A 20,181-nucleotide genomic window follows, 5' to 3' on the forward strand; every position below is an offset into this window, starting at 1 on the left:
GGGCATGCTGCTGCATTACAGGCTCATAATCTGGAAGCGTGCTCCATATATCAGTCAGAGAATAAATAGGATGACGTACCCGCTGGGATGACTGATTCGCAATCATCTGCTTCTCGTCTAGTCCTACCGCCGAACGAGTAAACAACCTTCATGCGCCAAGATCCCCCAGAGCACGAGATAGCGTTGAGTCGACTAGGGTTGGGGTCGTGCTCGAGGACTGGGAAGCCCAGACGGAATTGAGGGAGACAAAACAACTGTGGACTTAGCAGAAGACGGCAACGCGTCAGACCATAAAGTAGCCGTTCCAAACGCGAGGGAGATAAAATGGAGGACGTTCTCGGAAGGACGGAGAGAGAAGAAACAACAGGAGCAGAGGCCGCAGGGGCCTGCACTGGAGTTAAAGGGACAGCGGGGCATATTTTCTGTGGAGCATAAGGGGGAGGTGGACGCGTATCTAATAAATCCTCCATCTGATCCTCTGCCTCAGTCCTGGTCACATATGTTTTATCCACTTGTAATCTAAATTGTCTATCTCCACAATCAATTCCCTTTTCGGTTTGAGCTTTATCATAAGTTACGGCTTTCTGTGTAATCGTTTGACCTCCTTTCATTTTACATAATTTCCCCTCCCTGATACGTGTACGCTTTGCTTCCTTCTGCCACATGTTTAGAGAATCAAAAATTGCCTGCCGACTTCGCTTAGAAAACAATAGATCCTGCAAGAAATGTATCTTTTTCTCATCAAAAGACCCGCTTAAGGGCCATTGCAACTCCACATTGTCTTTAGTATATTTATGCCACAGCTTATTATACAAGATGGGGTGATACCATGTTTGACATACATATCATAACTCGGGCTGCCCTCGGGCGTGGCAGGTTGACTTTCATCTAAACGTGTGCCTTTTCGGCGACAACAGCATCCAAACATATTTTCCTAAAACACGGCATAATGGTCATTGACAGTTACACCTCAATCAAGAAACAATCTTTCAAACATAGCCATGTTCACGCATTCCCAACATTTTCACCCACTCTCCGAGTCAAACACACACAGAGCAAATACATATATATACAACTTTTTCAAACATGTCTCGTTTTTTCTTTCCAAAGAAATGAACAGAGCCCGTCGACTTCTGTTCATGGAGAATTAATCAATTCAGATTCCAGACCACCAGATACCAAAAACAAGCAGTCCAAAGACTACCCAGAGATCGTCGGACAGGTATAACCACAGACTGTCCGATAGACCATCCTGCAGTCTTCCTGATTCACCCCTGGGACTATTCTGACTAAGCCTGCTTCCTTAGCACCGCTTCAGATATGTACCAGAGGCTACCCAGGTACAACCACAGGTCTCTCCGAGACCAGTCCGGCTGGGTGCGTACCACAGGAGCCACACCAAGGCGTCCGATCAACTTCTCTATTATTCACAAAACAAGTCAGTGGAGCATCTACCCGTGCAGCCACTATGCTGCTCCGTTAGATTCCCAAAATTCTCCGTGGTACACCGACCACCAAATCCGATACAGTTAACTGCTCCAAAGGTACTGCTCAGCAGCGCGTTCCAAAGGACACCAAAAAACAATCCACTCATCTGGTGCATGCAGGTATTCTCCACAGCCAACTCCTGAAGACCAACACGGTCAGCACCTGGGTTACGACCGTAGGACTCCGGCGAAGGGTCATTAGCAGCTGAGGCTCCCTGATTGCGAGAGCGGAGTGAGTCGAAATTTTCCGGTCAGTCCACCCGCTCGACCAGAGCTCCCCTTTGTTTGTCCTTTCTACCCAGTTACGGGAAGGACAACCCTATCACGGAGTCCCACTAGAGTCGCCAACTGAAGTAGGGCTATACCTACCAAAAGCCCAATCCCCAATTACCCAATAATCAGTCAGTTGGCAGTGAAGAAAGTTCAATCATTTATTAAGCAAAAATACTCTATAGAGGAACTCTCCAACCATCACCCATCAGGTTCGCGGAGAAGACTGCTGGCTTACATTCAAACCAAAGGTTATATACTTTCAGTTCAACACATATAATCACTGTAAAAGGAAAAACACCAGTTGGCTCACGGACCCCAAGGAAGGACCATATATGGCACACATGATTAGTTCAAAGCTTTACTATTTATTACTGGGAAGGTCAGGAGGGGTGGCTCCCTTTCGCCCTGGTGCCCTGTAGTGTAGGGTTGGCGCCTCCTGGAATGCGCTTATCGCACCCAAAGCCAGATGCGACCTTGAGTCCCAGGACATAGGGAAAACAGTTTACTTTCAGCTGTTCTCAGTAACTCAAATAAACTGTGGCCTGACAACTACTGGGGAGTGACACGTGATCTCAGCTCGGGTCTGAATCAGAAGAAAGAAGATGGCATCTGTATGGTTCTCCGCCTACTCTGTTAGTACTAGAAACACGGGGAAGGAATAAACCTTTTCCTACCACTGAAACATATATGGATTATGTTATGTGTATAACAAGCAAAGAGGGTATATAGATACATCATGCTAACATAATATATGTCCGATACTCCTCATGTTATGGATAATCTAATTTTTATCCTTCAGAACAATGTCAAGAGTGATGTCACTGACCATGTAAATGTAAATCCTTATTTGTAAAGAGTGAACTACTCACCCTTACGGGTCTCAAGGCGCTGGGGGCCATCACCATGTGGGCCCAGAGTCACATGGTGCCGAGCTGCCTCCAGAGCCAGGGGTCGAACCGTGAACCCTGTGCTCCGAAGCCAGCTGCCCTGGCCCCTGCATCACACCTGCATCACACCTCTCCACCATGTCATGAGTGCTGTAATATTTGTTGTCATAAGCAGTGCATTGCAGGGAGTAAATTAAAGTTAGGTCAGGTAACTATAACTGCTGAATTTCAGTGGTTTTGTATGAGTGAAATCTGAGCCTAACTATAACGTCCTTGTTGAATTTCTAAGGTTTATATTTCCTAATTATAATGACCATGTAACCTTAGTTTTTTTCAGTGATTTTTGTGTGTTTTTAACATCTATTTCTTAACTATATTGTCCCTGTAACCTTTGGCTTTTTTCAATGAATTTTGACAATTTTTAACATTTTTATTTCCTAACTGTAACCTTTGAGAGTGGGTGTATGAGTGGCTGTTTAGGTAGGTGAGTGGGTGTGGGAGGATCTGAGTGAGTGGCTGTGTGAACGCCTTTGTGAGTCTATGAGGGGTTGTGTGAGCATCAGAGTGGGTCTGCAAGTGGGGCTGTAAGTGTCTGAGTGGGTCTGGGAGTGGGTGCAATGGTCTCTGAGTGGGTCTATGAATGGGAAGTGGGAACATGAGTGCCTGAGTGTGTCTGTGAGTGTGTGGATGAGTGTCTGAGTGGGTCTGTGAGAGCATGCGAGTGTCTCTGAGTGGGTCTATGAGTGGGTGCGTGAGTGGATCTGTGAGTGGATGCGTGAGTTTCTGAGTGCATGTGTTAGTCTCTGAGTGGGTCTGTGAGTAGGAGCATGAGGGTGTGAGTGGGTGTGTGAATCTAAGCTCGTTTGTGAGTGTGTGTTTGAGTCTCTCAGTGGGTCTGTGAGTGGGTGAATGAGTGCTTGAATGGATCTGTGAGTGGGTGCATAAGTGAGTGTGCCTGTTAGTGAGTGAGTGAGTCTCTCAGTGGGTCTGTGAGTATGTGTGTGAGTGTTTGAGTAGATTTGTGAGTGGGTGCATGAGTATATGGCTGGATCTGTCAGTGGGTGAGCAGTAAAAAAGTAGGGGGGCACACAGGAACAGGTCCTGGTGCAAGCTCCCCCTGAGACGTCCTCCAGTCCAGCTTGTCTGCAATTCACTACTCTGCTGCTTTTAGTTGTGTGCCTCCTATGCTCATTTCAGAGAGATCAGAAAATACTTTATTCGACTCTTTGAAGAGCCATAAAAGATTGCACATACATATTTACAATTTAAAAATGTAAAAACCAACAGGTCCTCATAAAAAGAATTTGCACATTTATAAACAGTAATTAGTACTTACTACAAGTCTTGAAAGCAGTAAAAAGATAGTTTAAAAGACAATGTATAATTTCAGTTGTTTCCATTGAGAGTAAGTATACCATTGCCAATTCATATTTTCTGATCCCAGCAGCAAGTAAAAGTGAGCGAATAAAACACTTCCTCTGGGGTGTATACAGACTACAAAATAAGATAAAGTACACAGTGCTATGACATGATCGTCCATCACAGGGGCATAATGGGAGTGATGCAAACCATGTGCCTCGAGTAGGGTAGGCGACTAGGTAATGAATTTTTTTTAGCCACAACCTAGTCAGCAAAAATCTTCGCCTTTCATTTAGATCAATTTGTAAGTAAAATGCAGGTTCTCTTTGTTGCTGGGGGGAGGGTTCTAGTTGATTAAACATATTATAAGTAGGATCTATCCGCTGGAAACTTTGGTAAAAGAGAGATTTTATAGACGCAGATGAAATATTTTTAAGGGTGCCAGGGTTTGTGTAGTATTCTGAGACACCCATTTTAGTAAACTTCATTTTGATGTATCTTAACCACTGTATATCCAGGCTCTTATCCAGCCCCATGCAATCAGTCAATATTGTCCTGCACAGGGTAGCCTCTGGAGTTTCAAAACCTTTAATCAGAGCAACAGCTGTTGTAGTGTAATATTGTCTTTCAAGTAGCTCAATCCTACTTCATCATGACAAAAAGCAACAGGGGAACTCTGAGGCACTGCTAAAAGTCTCCTTAACCCCTTAAGTGCTGCGTCGGGGCGTTTGCCGACGGCAGCACTACCTCCCCAGTGCTGCGCACGACCATTGGACGTCCATTCAGCACTAGTTCCAATGGACAGCGCAGCACTGGGGAGGAATGTTTACGAGCATCTATGAGGTTAAAAATGTATTTTCCATTATGTGCAACGATTTGCAATTTATATGTCCCCAGACCCCAGCCCCAAAGGATACTACTGAGAGGCTCTTGCTCTTATAAATATATAAAATCTCCTTAGTTGGTTTGTGGCCCAGTCTTTTAGCAAATCTAAAAATAGCATCATTAGATTTCTAAAATTGCATCATTCTAATATTTAAAACATGTTTTCAATTAAAATTAGCATCAAATGGTAGCCCCAGATATGTAAAATTCTGAACTTTTTTTATTCCCCCCCCCCGCCGCCCCCCCAATAAACATTTCATGGTTTTAGAGTTTTTGGGTCCGCATTTCATTATGAACGATTTCGTGAGATTAACTTTCAAGCCCAGATTATTCATAAAAACATTAAAAGAATCAAGCAATATTTGTTGGCCATTTGCTGTCCTGGCTATCAGGACAGCGTCATCCGCATATAGTTATATAGGGATTTGACACATGTTTAATCTTGGAATATCCTTCCTCATCGTACAAAGTTGTTCTCCCAGTCCATTTATATCTAGTAAAAAGAGAAAAGAGGCAAAGACACACCCCTGTTTAAACCTTATATCGGAGGGGAATTCTTCTGTAAGATCCCCTCCGCTACTATAGCGTACTGAGGCTGAGGTGCATTTGTGGATTCTACTTTGCAGGGTATTAATTGCACGATCAATCCCCATGTTTGGCATTATGGACCATAATTTACAACAATTTACTGTGTCAAAAGCACAGGTTTTGCCCTTAAATGCTAAATGAATACAGCACCGTTGTGCTTTTGTGTATTTTTGGAAAATTAATGCCAAATTAATATTAGTTCCACCGTGCGCTGCCCAGGCGAGAAACCGAACTGGTATATTGAAAGTGCTTGGTGCTCAAGTGCCCCAAGTTCCAATTTGGCCAAGATCACCCTACCCAGGAGCTTGACTGAACTATCTAGCAAAGTGATTGGAGCGGTAATAATGCAACTGAGATTTATCCCTCTTTAAAAATGTAGGACTATAATGGCTTCCTGCCAGGTCTTAACTAGTGGACTTACTATTGCTGCCTTAAGGACGTTTATTATTACCGGGGCCCAGAAGTCTGGTAAGTGCTTGAATAGATCAACAGGGATCCTATCCGGGGTTTCGTAGGGCGATTATTTTCTATTGCCAGTGTAACGTCCCTAACCTCTATTGTGTTACTTATAGCCTTAGCAGAACTTCTGTCATAAACAATTTCTGGTACAGAAGAGTCCTTTAATAATTTCAGTTTTGGTGAGAAAATAGCAGAGAAATGATTAATCCAGGCTTTGGCTGGAACAACAGTTTCTATTTTAATCACTTTATCACCAGTCATGGGGGAGGAATTTACCACCTCCCAAAATGCATGTGAGTCTTTGAGGTTTGAGGCAATTTTGAAATCTTTCCAGGCCTAATCCTTAAAAAACTGGATCCTTTCCTTGATAACCCTCTTATATTCTTTCCTAGCTTTTACTATTTCTTGGTTCTTCAGGTTCTTTTTTTAAGGCAGACCATAGGATCATATGGGCTTCAGCAGGGCACAAGTCCTTAAAAAAAGAAGTGGGGGGACACTGACGTCAAGACAGGAAGTGACATCAGACTCATTGCCTCCCCTCGCTCACCCCTTAGATGCAATTGCATCAGAGAAGTCAGCGTGTGAGCAGCGTTCTGAATGAGCTTCGATCTCGCCTCAGAGAGGCCAGCGAGTGAATGTGTGGCTCCATTTGCTCCAGTAATCGAGCTCCTAGTAAAATAAGTGGGGGGATACCGCCCACGCCCGTGGTACCCCAACTCGAGCCCTGGGCTTCAGGGCAGTTCTTATTAAACCATCTTGGGTTATCAGGGACTTTTTTGCTGGGCTTAGTTAATTCATCTGACATAGTAATATTTAAGTTTGTAAAGGCCTCTATACCATTTTCGGGGGAAGCCGAGTCTGAGAGCACTATCTCAGTGTCAGATTTATTGTATTTCATAAGTTTTATTAGAAAAGACCTTGTGTCAACTTTTTTCCACTTAATGTTAATCCCCTTATTTCTGTTATAATCTACACCAGGCTTTATTTTCTTATCCTTTTTTGTATTCACAAACATTTTAAATGAATACAATGGGATTATGATCACTCACACAACTTGCCTTAACTATACAGCCTTTGCAAAAGTGTGATAGTCCTTCGCTGATTAAAATGTGTTCAATAGTCGAGACCGATGTGGTACCCACATATGTTGGAATCTGGGGGTGCTTACCACTATCATTTCCTGGCAAATTTCAGATTCTTGGCATAGACCACTCTATTCAATGAGTCACCATACTGTGTGTGTTTGAAATGCTTTTGAGATTGATCTCTCTCATCTTAGATACCACAAGATTCCTGTACCAAAGGGTCACTAGTTCTTATATTGAAATCCTCAACCCAGATTATTTGAAAGTCCTTTGCATGATTATTCTGGGCTTGGGTTATGGCATCATCGAGATCATCTACAATACTTGTCACTGTTGGATGAAACACATTATAATAATAATAAAATCAGAGCAAATCTGGCGATTTTGACATAATAATTAAAAAGAATTGATAGTGTTTAGATATACGCACAACTCTAACTGTTATGTCTGTCATTTGGACTGATATAAACATAACAACAACTTCAATTTAGAAAAGAGGGTCCAAGGGCAAGTTTAACGACCCAAACTAGATATGTGCCCCTACTTCAATAACCACAACAATCATTATATCTAGGAGTCAAAGAGAGAAAACTCACTGTGGAAGCCTCAACATGGACAAACAAGACATAAATAAACTTAATTAGAGGTGGAGACCCAAATATACACCCAAGTGTGGCAAAAATATTTGTGTCAGTGAGCTAAAGCTCGCGGGCATGGTTAACTTTACCTATCAGTAGCCGCTCTGTACCGCCCTTGTTGACATCATTTGGGTTCTCCTTGCCTAGGAGGCACAGACAAACAGCCTATTGATATTAATAAGGCTGCTTGAAAACACTAGTTGATGTAATGTGATGGCAATACTAGAACTTAAGGATGGTGTTTTCATACTATATAAGTGGCAACTGGAAAAGCAGTGCAATGAAATAAAGTGTGAATAAAATAAGTGATGAAAATTAAAATTGGATAACACTGAGTAGATGTAGAACTTTAATTTTTCTCTCAGTTTTCCAACTCTAAAATGTAAAGTGCAAAAACAGATTTAACATAATATCTGTGAGCAATATTGGTCGACATGTTTCAGCATTTTAACGGTATAGTACCAATGCTTTCTTCAGGACCCGATGTTAGCTACTGCTATTATAAAGTGAAGTTAAAAAATGTCACCTGTCAAATCCAGGTCAAGTAAATCCACCACAGACTTTTGTCGCATCATGTTGAGGAAACAAACACATAGGAGAAACAGAACAACATAAAAAAAAATACACATTAGCATATTTGTCAACACATACACAATACTATGATGTAATCACAAGTTAAAACATCAAGTGTCGGTATTTTTGAAAATCTCACTGCGTCAACAAAATTGTACTTCCGCAAGATATCATGACCACTCACCCATTAGTTGTGGTGATGGCGGTTCACCCCACCTGGCTGCAGCTCCTAGTCTCGCTAATCTGTACGTACACAACTTCGAAAAAACTGAGGTTTCAACATCTGCCAATCCTTATCTAGTGTCGCTCCAAATTTGGAAGCGATACATAGATGATATTTTGGTTATATGGCGGGGGAGTGAGGAAGATCTGCTAGCTTTCCACAAATGGCTGAATACCCGTAATGCATTTTTGAAATTCACTGTGGAGTATAGCAAAACTAGATTTCCTGGACCTTAAAATATCACCAACAGAAACAGGGGGCTTAGAATCAGAACTCTACAGAAAGCCGATGGCAAAAAATGCATTACTGAGCTATGATAGTTGCCATCCCAGGGCACTGAGGAACAATTTGCCCTTCGGCCAGTTCCTCAGGGTCCAGAGAAATTGCTCTAACAAAGAAGCATTCAAGACACATTCTAAGCAACTAGAGGAGCAATTTCAAGAAAAGAAATATCCACGCAAAATAATTCGTCAGTCAAAAAAGCGGGCATTAAATAACAACCGAGAAGCTCTTCTCGAAGTGACCATACCCAAAGAGAAGTCAAACAGAATCACGTTTGTCGACACCTTTAACACTAGGTCGAATCAGGTTAAAAAAAAATCATTCGGAAACATTGGTCCATTTTAAATACAGGTGGTGATAAGATTCCTATGCCCCTGTTTGCATTTGAAAGAGGACAGAGCCTGAAAGACCAATTGGTCCATACCAGACCTAAAACAAAGGAACCTAGACAAATTGGTACACTATGGGATTTGCCTCCAGTACAGGGACACCACCCTTGCGGGACCCGTTCGACATGCCCACAAACGTGTAAATCAGTTGTGGTTGATATAGGCACCAACAGACCCTGGCAGCAGCGCAGATTTACGAATTGTAACAGCGGCAATCTCCTTTATTTGATCGCGTGCCCCTGTAAGAAGCGGTACGTAGGCATGACGACAAGGAAAGTAAAGACTAGAATCCTGGAGCACAAGAGCACTGTGCGATGTCGCAAATAAGCGACTCGATTGACATCTCATTTCCTTGAAGTTGGCCATAGTCCTAATGATTTTGTTTGGACTGTATTAGAACAACCACTGTTACCAGATCACTGCACTGATGTCAGTAAGTTTCTTTTTAAGAAGGAACAGAAATGGGTGTACAAGTTAAACAGTGACAAGGACGGACTGAATGAACCAATACCGTGGATGTCACTGTAAACTTGAACCAGGTGAAACACTTGTTCCAATTCTGAAGTTATCTCTTTGAAGTGTAATATTAACACTGATGTTAAAGATCAATACTATCATTTCAAATGAAAGGGCTCCACAACTGACAGGTTGTTCAGTACAGGTCACTAATTGATCCTCTTGGCTCTAACTTGAGTTAGCTGCTTGTAGTGTAACATTAACATTAATGTGAGAGACTAATACCACCATTTTAAATGAAAGGGCATCAGACCTTGATAACAACTTAGGTTTATCAATATTGGCTCCAAATTTGGAGTGAGCTCTTTGTAGTGTAACATTAACACTAATGTAAAAGGCTAATATCACCATTCCAAATGAAAGGGCATCATACCTTGATAACAACTTAGGTCCATTTTTCATAAAAAATCTTACTTTTCCCAAAGTGGTGTGATTATTAGTATAGACTTGGTCTGAGTATTTATAAATTGGAACAAGGCTTTATATAACAACCTATGGTGTTAAATCAGCATAAACAAACTTACGATCGACAACGAAGTTCTATAGAACTACATTACCCACAATACCCAAGGATCACGTGACCGCGGTCACGCGAGCAGACACATCGGGTTTCAAAAATGGCGGCATTTCGCTCGTTCGGTGCCTCCCCAGACAGCACAGAAGCCTGTCCGGAGACACCGGTGGGGCAGATAAGCCGAAATAGGTATTACTTATTAAACCAGCGAAGGCAGAGAAATACCGCTAACGTGCGAGTGGCTTCTTTGATGGCTAAATGCGCTTAAACAATACCGTGAGTGCTTGTTTGCCCTTTATATGTTATCGCAGACATATCTAGCTAAAACGTTGTTCGTTTCTATACACGAAAGCATTCAATTAACATCGGGAGCACTGGGGTGATATTTAGATACTTCCGCTGACAGTATGTGGCATAACTGTTGGTGATTGTACCCTAATACGCTTATTAAACAACGTAATTCTGTGAACTTGATATCGCCGTTCTGGTGGTTTCTACACAATTGTATGCAATAATCTGGAAGGCTGCTACGAATGCATTTAATTGAAACACGTTGAGACTTTTGCTTTTCATAGAAGCCAAAAAAAGTGGAGAATAAGAGGTGAAAAAGAAACACATGTTTACCGCTTTGCACTAATGGACAAATATAATCTTAGTCTAAAAGGGTGCACAAATTCTCAGAGTGAAAAGTGTGTGTATTAACTTGCGGGGCATTTATAACTTCTTTTCCCCGAAACTCTTACTGACTTACATGGTGGTGTAATCAATCGCGTTGTAGTCTATAAGTTGATAATTCCATAAAACGACGGCATAACGTTTAATTATAGCCCAACCTATCCTTGCTTTGGATTGTCTCCTTATTTTATTCCAGAGCGGTGCTCCTCTATACCTGAGCTGCAGCCAGGTGGGGTGAAGCGCCATCACCACAACTAATGGGTGAGTGGTCATGTTATCTTGCGGAAGTACAATTTTGTTGTCGCAGTGGGATTTTCAAAAATACCAACACTTGATGTTTTAACTTGTGATTACATCATAGTATTGTGTATGTGTTGACAAATATGCTAATGTGCATTTGTTTTGTTCTGTTTTCTCCTGTGTGTTTGTTTCCTCAACATGATGCGACAAAAGTCTGTGGTGGATTTACTTGACCTGGATTTGACAGGTGACATTTTTTAACTTCACTTTATAATAGCAGTAGCTAACATCGGGTCCTGAAGAAAGCATTGGTACTATACCGTTAAAATGCTGAAACATGTCGACCAATATTGCTCACAGATATTATGTTAAATCTGTTTTTGCACTTTACATTTTAGAGTTGGAAAACTGAGAGAAAAATTAAAGTTCTACATCTACTCAGTGTTATCCAATTTTAATTTTCATCACTTATTTTATTCACACTTTATTTCATTGCACTGCTTTTTCAGTCGCCACTTATATAGTATGAAAACACCATCCTTAAGTTCTTGTATTGACATCACATTACATCAACTAGTGTTTTCAAGCAGCCTTATTAACATCAATAGGCTGTTTGTCTTTATCTCCTGGGCAAGGAGAACCCAAGTGATGTCAACAAGGGCGGTACAGAGCGGCTACTGATGGATACATTTAACCACGCCTGCGAGCTTTAGCTCACTGACACAAATATTTTTGCCACACTTGGGTGTATATTTGGGTCTCCACCTCTAAATAAGTTTATATATGTCTTGTTTGTCCATGTTGAGGCTTCCACGGTGAGTTTTCTCTCTTTGACTCCTAGATATAATGATTGTTGCTGATATAAACGTAGCCAGTCCCCCTTTAGCTCGGCCTGCTCTCGAGGGTAGAGCTGGTACATAATAACCTACAAAACCATCAATATACAGAGGGTCCAATGACCAAGTCTCTTGGCAACAAACAATTCCAAATTGCTCAAGTGATGTTTTCCAGGCTGGGTTATCAATCTTTGAATGGAGACCTGCAATATTCCATGTAACAATACATACGTCGCCTACAGGATAAGCTATAACAGGTGGCGGGACAATATCCGCCAGCATCATTGGCTGTCAGTATTGTGTTTCCAGGCCTGACAGAGCTTCAAATCTATTCAAGACGGGGAGGTCAATACTCGGTTTCATGAGAGACAATTTGCTTAATTTCAAGTCAGAAATCATTAAATTGTTTGTGCAACCAGTTGGTGAATAAACTTTTGGAAGATAAAATAAGCCCAAAGAGCGTATTCTGATTCCTCCAGAATCAGAAGGATTTTGTGCACAGTTGTAAAAATGATTTTTGACTAAGGACGGATTTCTAAAATTAACTATTACACAATCCCCTTCAGATAATTATGGTGCTTGGCCCACCCAGTCCACTCTTCTTGTAGAAATCATTTTTCCTTAAGAGATCATGGGGGCAATTAGAATTTCTCTTCAGCCAAAACGAGGCTTTATTTTCTATGGATTCATGGTACTCATATTGTGCCTGCCGCAGGTGCGGACCATTCTCCCAGACCATTACATACGACTTACACTCTGGTGGGATATTTGGTCGTATTTGATTTAGATTAGATTGATTAAACCCATTAATGCCCTTGTGTTCCTTCCGGTTAGTATCCTGTGTTGAGACTCGTCAGTCTTGAGCCATTTACTCACCTACTGATGTCGAAGGTGACAGCAACGTTATGGGTTTTGAGGGTTGCAGAGCTCTGTCTGATTATATTTGTTTTATTTATGGATCCTATGCTTACTCCAGGGTGCCCCTTAGTTCTTCCCTTTTCTTCAGGTATCTCCACCCTATTAATCAGTCTTTTCTGTGTCAAAATAACTTCGTCTAATTTTCCCTCTAAAATAATAAGTTTTTCAAATGTTCCAGTACACAGTCTAAGAAAAGAATTAGGTTGCCAGAGCAATTGTTTCATCTCTTTCCTGCCTCCATGTCTGCGGGCAGGGAAAAAGATGATCCCTCCGCTTCCAGTGGGCGGGAGCACTTTGACAGCTCCCGTCAGTTAAAAATGCAGTGTTTGCTTTAGCTTAATCGGAGCTGTCTCAGCTCCCACTAAGCAAAAGTAAACAGCTATGTCCCAGGGGTGGGGACCCCAGGACATATCAAGAGCCTTCCCTGGGGGCTGGTCGTTCCCAATGCCATTATTGGCTCCAGAAGAGTACCAGGCAGCCCTTCTCCTTTGATTTTCAAGGGCCTTCCCTATTGTTTTTAAATTATTTGGCCCCGGGGAGGTGGTGGTCCCGGGGGCCCATCATTATTTATTTTTTAGCCCAGAGGAGGTGTTAGCCCCTTGGGTTCTGAGGTCTGTGCGCCCCCTTCAATGTTCATATGAATCCTTGGGGAGGTGGTGAGCCCCGGGGGCGTAAAGAGCTGATGGAGAGGGGGCCAGGTGCCACCCTCCAATATGTAAAGAAAGGGCTGGGGAGGTGGTAGTCCCCGGGGCTCTAGGAGGCTTAGAGGGGGGCCTGTGTGTCCCCCTCTTTTTTTAATAATTGGTCCTGAGAGCTGGCCCCCCCGGGTTCTTTATGAAAAACAAGTGTGGGGGTCTGTGCTTGTTTTTAAAAAAAACTATTGCTGTGGATATGTGGCTCGGTCGTGTTCGCGCTGCAATTTATTTTAAAGAAAGTGCTTTTTGGCTCTCTCGGGTCACATGGGTAACCCCGGGACCGCAGTTAGGAGTCAGCTGAAGCTGAGTCCCAAGATGACTGCCAACAATTCCTTGTTCCTGTGTTAGCAGCCAATCAGATTTGAGCCAGGGGACTGCCGGACTGGACAAAGCTGTACCTCTCTGAAGACCTCTAATGGGAGCGAAACACGTGTCAGCAGTTGCTTTTATTCATTTCAGGTTGGCTTGGATTTTATTTACTAATCCAAAGCTGTAATACTATGCCTGGAGTGGTAAAAGGCTTTGGCTATTTTACAGCTCGGCAAGGATAGAACTGTTCTAATCCTATGCTTAACAACTTTGCTGTAGAATGGTAAAGTAATTTGTCCCTTTTATCTCAGTGTGGATGGCACTGTCCTAATCCTACGCTTAAAGACTTTGATAGAAAAGCAGACATTTGAGGTGATCAAACTTAGAGTGTCGGTGGTGTTGAGAGTGCTCTATAATGGAGCTGCTTTCCACCTAAACTTGAGAACTACCCAGAGTTCTCTGCATCTTTTTTAGCATAATCTATTCATCACTCAATGCCTGAAAGGGAATTGTTTGGACTTATACTGGGTGCTCCCTTGTGTCTGGACAAAGCCGTACCTCTCTGAAGAGCTCTAATGAGAGCGAAACACGTGTCAGGGGTTGCTTTTATTAATTTCAGGTTGGCTTGGATGGTATTTACTAATCCAAAGCTGCAATACTGTGCCTGGAGTGGTAAAAGGCTTTGGCCATTTTACAGCTCGGCAAGGATAGCACTGTTCAAATCCTATGCTTATAAACTTTTCTGTAGAAATGGTAAAAGACATACAGGTAGATTCATCAATGTCCCGATTTGCGAGTCCTTAATAGCGTTTATTAAGGAATCGCTATTAAGGACTTGCAAATCGAGATTCATGTAGAAATCGCTAAATAAATTGCGATTCCTACAGCCTCCTTATTTGCGATTAGCAAATTGCTAATCGCAAATAAGGAATGACTCCCCATTCATTCCTATGGGCCTAAAGGCCCATAGGAATGAATGGGGAGTCATTCCTTATTTGCGATTAGAAATTTGCTAATCGCAAATAAGAATGCGATTTGAAGGGTGCCAGGGGTGTCCAAAGGACACCCTGTAGCACCCATGAAATGTAATCTACATTGGTATCGTACACACACATGTCCAAAGGACATGTGTGTGTGTAACATGCAACTTAGAAAAATGCATTTAAATGCATTTTTCTAAGTTTTCGCTATTTACCACAAGGTTTGACCTTGCGGTAAATAGCGGCCCAAAATTGCGATTTCGCAATTTTAAAATGGTTCATGAATTGCATTTAAGGAATCTCAAATAGAGATTCCTTCAATGCAATTCCTCGCAAATGTGCAAATTCTTTAATAGCGAATTTTGCATTTGGGATGATGAATCCCAAATGCAAATATTGCACTCGCAAAGGGCCAGATTCTCAGAATCTTGTCCTTTGCGAGCGCAATTACGCTTGATGAATCTGGCCGTTTGTCCCTTACTGTCTCGGTATTTAAGGTGAGCAAACTGAGAGGGATATTCTCAAGAACGTGTGATAAGTACCTCAAAATCAGCTTAACGCAACTCTCCACATCGCAGTCTATCACAGGAAAATAACGCTGTCTTAACTAAGTATTCACAACACGGAGGCACCATGCGATAGGCCCACGACAATGCGTCAAATGTCTGTGATAAAGACAACACGACGCCGCAAAAATGAGAAACACTAACACAAAATAAGTTGCAATGAGGCCAATAGCGATACAAAAAGCAGCGAAACCCAGCAGCAGGCATGCAAATCCCACGCGTCATGCGGGAAAATGCACCATAAAAGCAACAAAAAGAACACACCAAAACAATCCAAAGTGAGTAGCAATATAGATGAACCTGGACCGAGTGCAGAAGCCAATGCGAACCCCACAAGCCCCATAGACCACCAGCAAGGAACTTCGGGTTTGGGGAAGGGCAAGGAGTAGAGGAAGAGGAAGATGGGGTGCAGTCCGCAGCAAAACCAGATCAGCATCACAGAGGTGACAGAACACTACCATCAACTGACTTACAATTAGACTAACGTTAATGCAGTCAGAGTGTCGAGGAGGACAATGGAGGAGGCCAAGAATCGCTGGCATGAAGTGAAAATCTAAACCAAGCACAAACCTGCTGCCAACAGGAAGGCAGCAACGGCGACAGGTGTTGGGAGTCCGGACACAGCTCGAGAGGACCTGACACAACATCAACAGGTTGAGTAATGACCAGGGACTGAGAGGACGGGGGCGATGGGCACAATGGCACACATGCACAATGATATGTAGCACACTGCACACCCACAATGACCCTGGATCATGTCCCTGAACCCTGTGGCACACTGCAGCACACACACATAGCAAAAACAGCACATCCACATTGACGACAATGTGGTACAATGTGCAACCCTGACACTGCAGAACAGAGGACACAACTGGCTTAGCACATGTGCAGAAACAGGCCAACTACATTTAGCAGAGCAGGAAACTGTGAGATGGAAATGTACGCATACAACCTTATATTCATCATGTAGTCCAAATGTCCACTGGCCCGCATCAAAATCCTGCACCTCCCAAACAGTCACAATGTACATTGTTATACAGTCTGCATGTAAACAAGAATAATGCGCCAACATTCATGTCAACACAATGTCAACATGCATCTCCCATTCACATTGCAGATGGACAAACAACACCTCCAGCAGAGCAGATCAGACAACACATCAGTTATGCTGGAGAGGACCACCACATCTTCGACACCGACACCCTACAACAGCTCATGGCCATCCCAGGCAACCCACCACTAGGGCCAGTGCAGCCAAGCCACATTGAGGAGAACCCAGCCCCTGCACAGGCCAGACAGCAGGAAGCACCCGCCAGCACGGTTTGCCCCCAAAACTTCACCGAGCCACACATGGCATTCCAGGTGCCGGTGGGGTCCAAACCCATGGAAGACGAACTAGATCACATAAGTGGGTGCCTAATTCCCTTTTGGAACCAACTACACCCCACAAAGGAGACCCACACTGCGACAGAGACGCATGCATTTGCATATTTTCAGTACAGAACCATGCCCACAGAATGCAATTATCATTCACACACCCACGCTGGACCTCCGTACGATGGCCCAGTCCACTCCTCTTACATATTGAGTGGGTGACAACAAAGCTACATGTCCAAGGTCTAACCTGCTGCCTGCGGTGACCAGTTTGCATCCACTGTACACAGCTCAATGTAATGTTATAGAGCCCGGGCCCTCATGCATACAATATGACCACACGGACACACACAGATAGTTTGTGGAACTGGCTACAGGCACGTGCGCCCGGCCCCTTTATAGGCAGGGACACATCTATCACTATTCATGTTTTGGATGTGTGTGGGGTGAGTGTAAGCTAGCACTCAGAGTGGTTGGTGCTGGCAACAACTAGAACCATGAACACTATTAGAACTGAAACGGAAAACACCAGCATTACGAACTGCACAGAGTTTGGGGCACTACAGCTGAGCGCGCTCATACGAAGAAAATGTCTAGGATTGTGTCCCTTTGGGATATACCTGATGCAGCTGCAGTGGGGTGTGTTACACCTGCATCCTCTTCCTAATCATCGTCCCAGGTCTCCCACACTGCCTAAGGTGACATTTCTGCGTAACCTCTCCACAGCACAAAACTCAATCAGTAACGGTCCATGGGTTACGGTGTACTGAGTTAGTGGGCCCTGGAGTTCTGAGCAGGGTATCAGGCAGATGATGGCATCCACAATAGGTGTGAGCATCACCGTTATTCTGCCAGTACGACTGTTTTAACACTGGCAGTTGGTGGTTGCAGGTGGTCCTGGCAGTGGTGGCCTGTGCCTCCTGCGGTGATGCAATGTCCAGGCCGGTCAGGACCCGATGTGATGTGTGAGCTATGGTGTACCAAAGTTGAGGTCAGAGGCAGCGGACAGCGCAGGGCCACAGACACATGGCATTGATGATCCCAAGCCCATCATCTCAGAGGCCATGCAATATCTCAGAAGACAGGGTCCCTGACTTGAGCTGCACAGAGTTAGTGGCTCCGGATGCACAGCGGCCGGCACAGGCGCACCTTCATGGGACGTTGACCTGTGGTGCACTGGGGCAGGGCCACGCTGACTGAACTGGTCCTCATCGATGTCCAAGGAGCATGTGGCAGACAGTTGTGGGGGACACTGGAAGGTGTCCTCCAGGGCATGATGCAGAGGGCAGAAGCCATCCGGAAGCAGCAAATGGGGGAGTGGATTGCTGCAGCATTGTTTTCACCAGCAATTCAATATCAGCTACATGAGGATGAAGACAACCCCCAGTTCATAGACTCAGATGCCAACAAAGTTCAACCAGAGAGTATCCATGAATGTCGGGGAACAGACTTAGTGGCACCAGGGCTGAGAGGGGATGCAGTCTGCGATGATGCTGGTACAATGATATGAACTCGGCCATTGCTAAATCAAGACTCAGTCCCAAATGTGTGGCCTACTGGACTGCAGTGTAGGCCGGAGGCAGCGGGCATCAGTGGCCCACAGCCATGTGTTGTTGGCTGGCGATTCACAGAGTTAGTGACACCAGGGCAGTTGTCGGTAATGTTCGATCACCTCCGTAACAATGATCCTTTTTCCTCCTGACTGAAATGTGTCTTCCTCTTACACCTCTTCTTGCATGCAATGATATGAACTCTGCCATTGTGAAATTAAGACTCAGTTCCAAATGTGTAACCTACTCGAGCTCAGTGTGGACCGAGGGCAGTAGTCCGCGAGGGACCAAAGACATGTGTGGTTGGAATGCTATACACAGACTTGGTGGTACCACATTGAAGGGAGTATGGTGATATAAACTCTGCCATAACATTTGAACTCTGCCATAGTGTAATCAAGACTCCGTTCCAAATGTGTGAACTACTGGTCCACTGTGTATGCCGGTGGAGTACGTCACTGAGAAAGGAGTACAGCGGGCCTGTGTCACGAAGGCCGCGATGGTCTGAGCAGGCTGTTAAGGTCACGGGCCTCGGGCTTGATGCTTGCACCGGCATGTGGTAGGCCCTCTTTGACACACACCGGTGTCGGCAGGTGAGCAGTGAGTCCTGGGTGCGCAGGGGCAGGCAAGACGGGTTCGGGGACCAGCGGCCTGGGGTGCAGCAGGCGCACAGGATCGCAGGCAACACTGCTCATGGTGAAGGCGTCGGCCTCGTGGCGGGGTGAGAGGCGCCACCCTGGCAGAGACTAAGGGCATTCCGGAAGAGAACTATGCCCAGAGTTACGTGCCTTTTATTCACACCTTCTTCTCTCCAAGAAAGGCTCCCCGACACCAGCTAAAGGCTGCTTCAAGTGCTTTATTATCACACAGAGTATGCACACAGGTAAAAAGGAAACCCAACCCATTTCTACTCTTTCAAGCATCACAGTCTCTGCCTTTCGACTGACCACGTGTTTTAAAACCGCAGACCAATCATCCTTCCGTGTGTGCAATTTCAAACAGGTGTATTCCTTTTCTGGTAAAGAGAGCAGGGTAATTTTAAATTTCATTTCAATGTCCAAAATGCACTGCTCACATATTTTAATTCATATTGTTTGATGCGCATATTAATCTTTAAACGTGTGCAATTCTGCTTTTACCTCTCCATGCTGCATTTTCCACATTTTAGCCCGCAAGTAGATAGATATCCGTCTTGCATTCCCTTGTGTGCTCCAATACAAATTTCATTTAGGATAACTCCTGTCTTTGCTGCATGGAAAATAGGCGGGCAAGTCTCATACAGTTTTATCCACCATCTGCCGAGGAAACAGGTGGTCAGTCGAAAGGGAGAGACTGGCTGAGACTGAGACCCGTGATCAAGGCTTGAAGGAGCAAAAACGTGTTGAGTTTCTTTTTACCTGTGTGTATACTCTGTGTGATAATAAAGCACTTGAAGGTGGATGCTGGATTTGTTAACAGGAGGTTCCATTCCCGAAACATCAACACGCCCTGCAGGGCCTAAGGCTCGTATGTCGAGCAGCGGAAGGTGGATATATATATTACCTACTGGCGGTCGCCAGTAGGTAGTTATAGTTAGGATTTTTTTCAATGTTAAATCTCAAAATTCTATTTGGAATAACTTTGGTGCCGGTTGACGAATCTGTCTCAAAATTTCCTCAAAATGGCCTCGCGGCGTTCCGGTCCTTCCCTAAAAGTTTGGGGGGGATTCGTCAAGCGGGGGCCGAGATAAAAGGGGGGTCCCAAAACGCGTTTTCCCCATGTTAATTTCCATAGGGCGGTCGATTTCACTTTTAGCCCGAACGGCTGAATGGATTTCCACCAAACTTGGCAAAATTGTAGGGACTGGTAGCCCGATGTGCCTTTGCTATGTCTCAAGATAT

The sequence above is a fragment of the Lissotriton vulgaris genome, chromosome 1_1, assembly GCF_964263255.1.
Source record: "Lissotriton vulgaris chromosome 1_1, aLisVul1.2, whole genome shotgun sequence".
In the NCBI taxonomy this organism is placed as follows: domain Eukaryota; kingdom Metazoa; phylum Chordata; class Amphibia; order Caudata; family Salamandridae; genus Lissotriton; species Lissotriton vulgaris.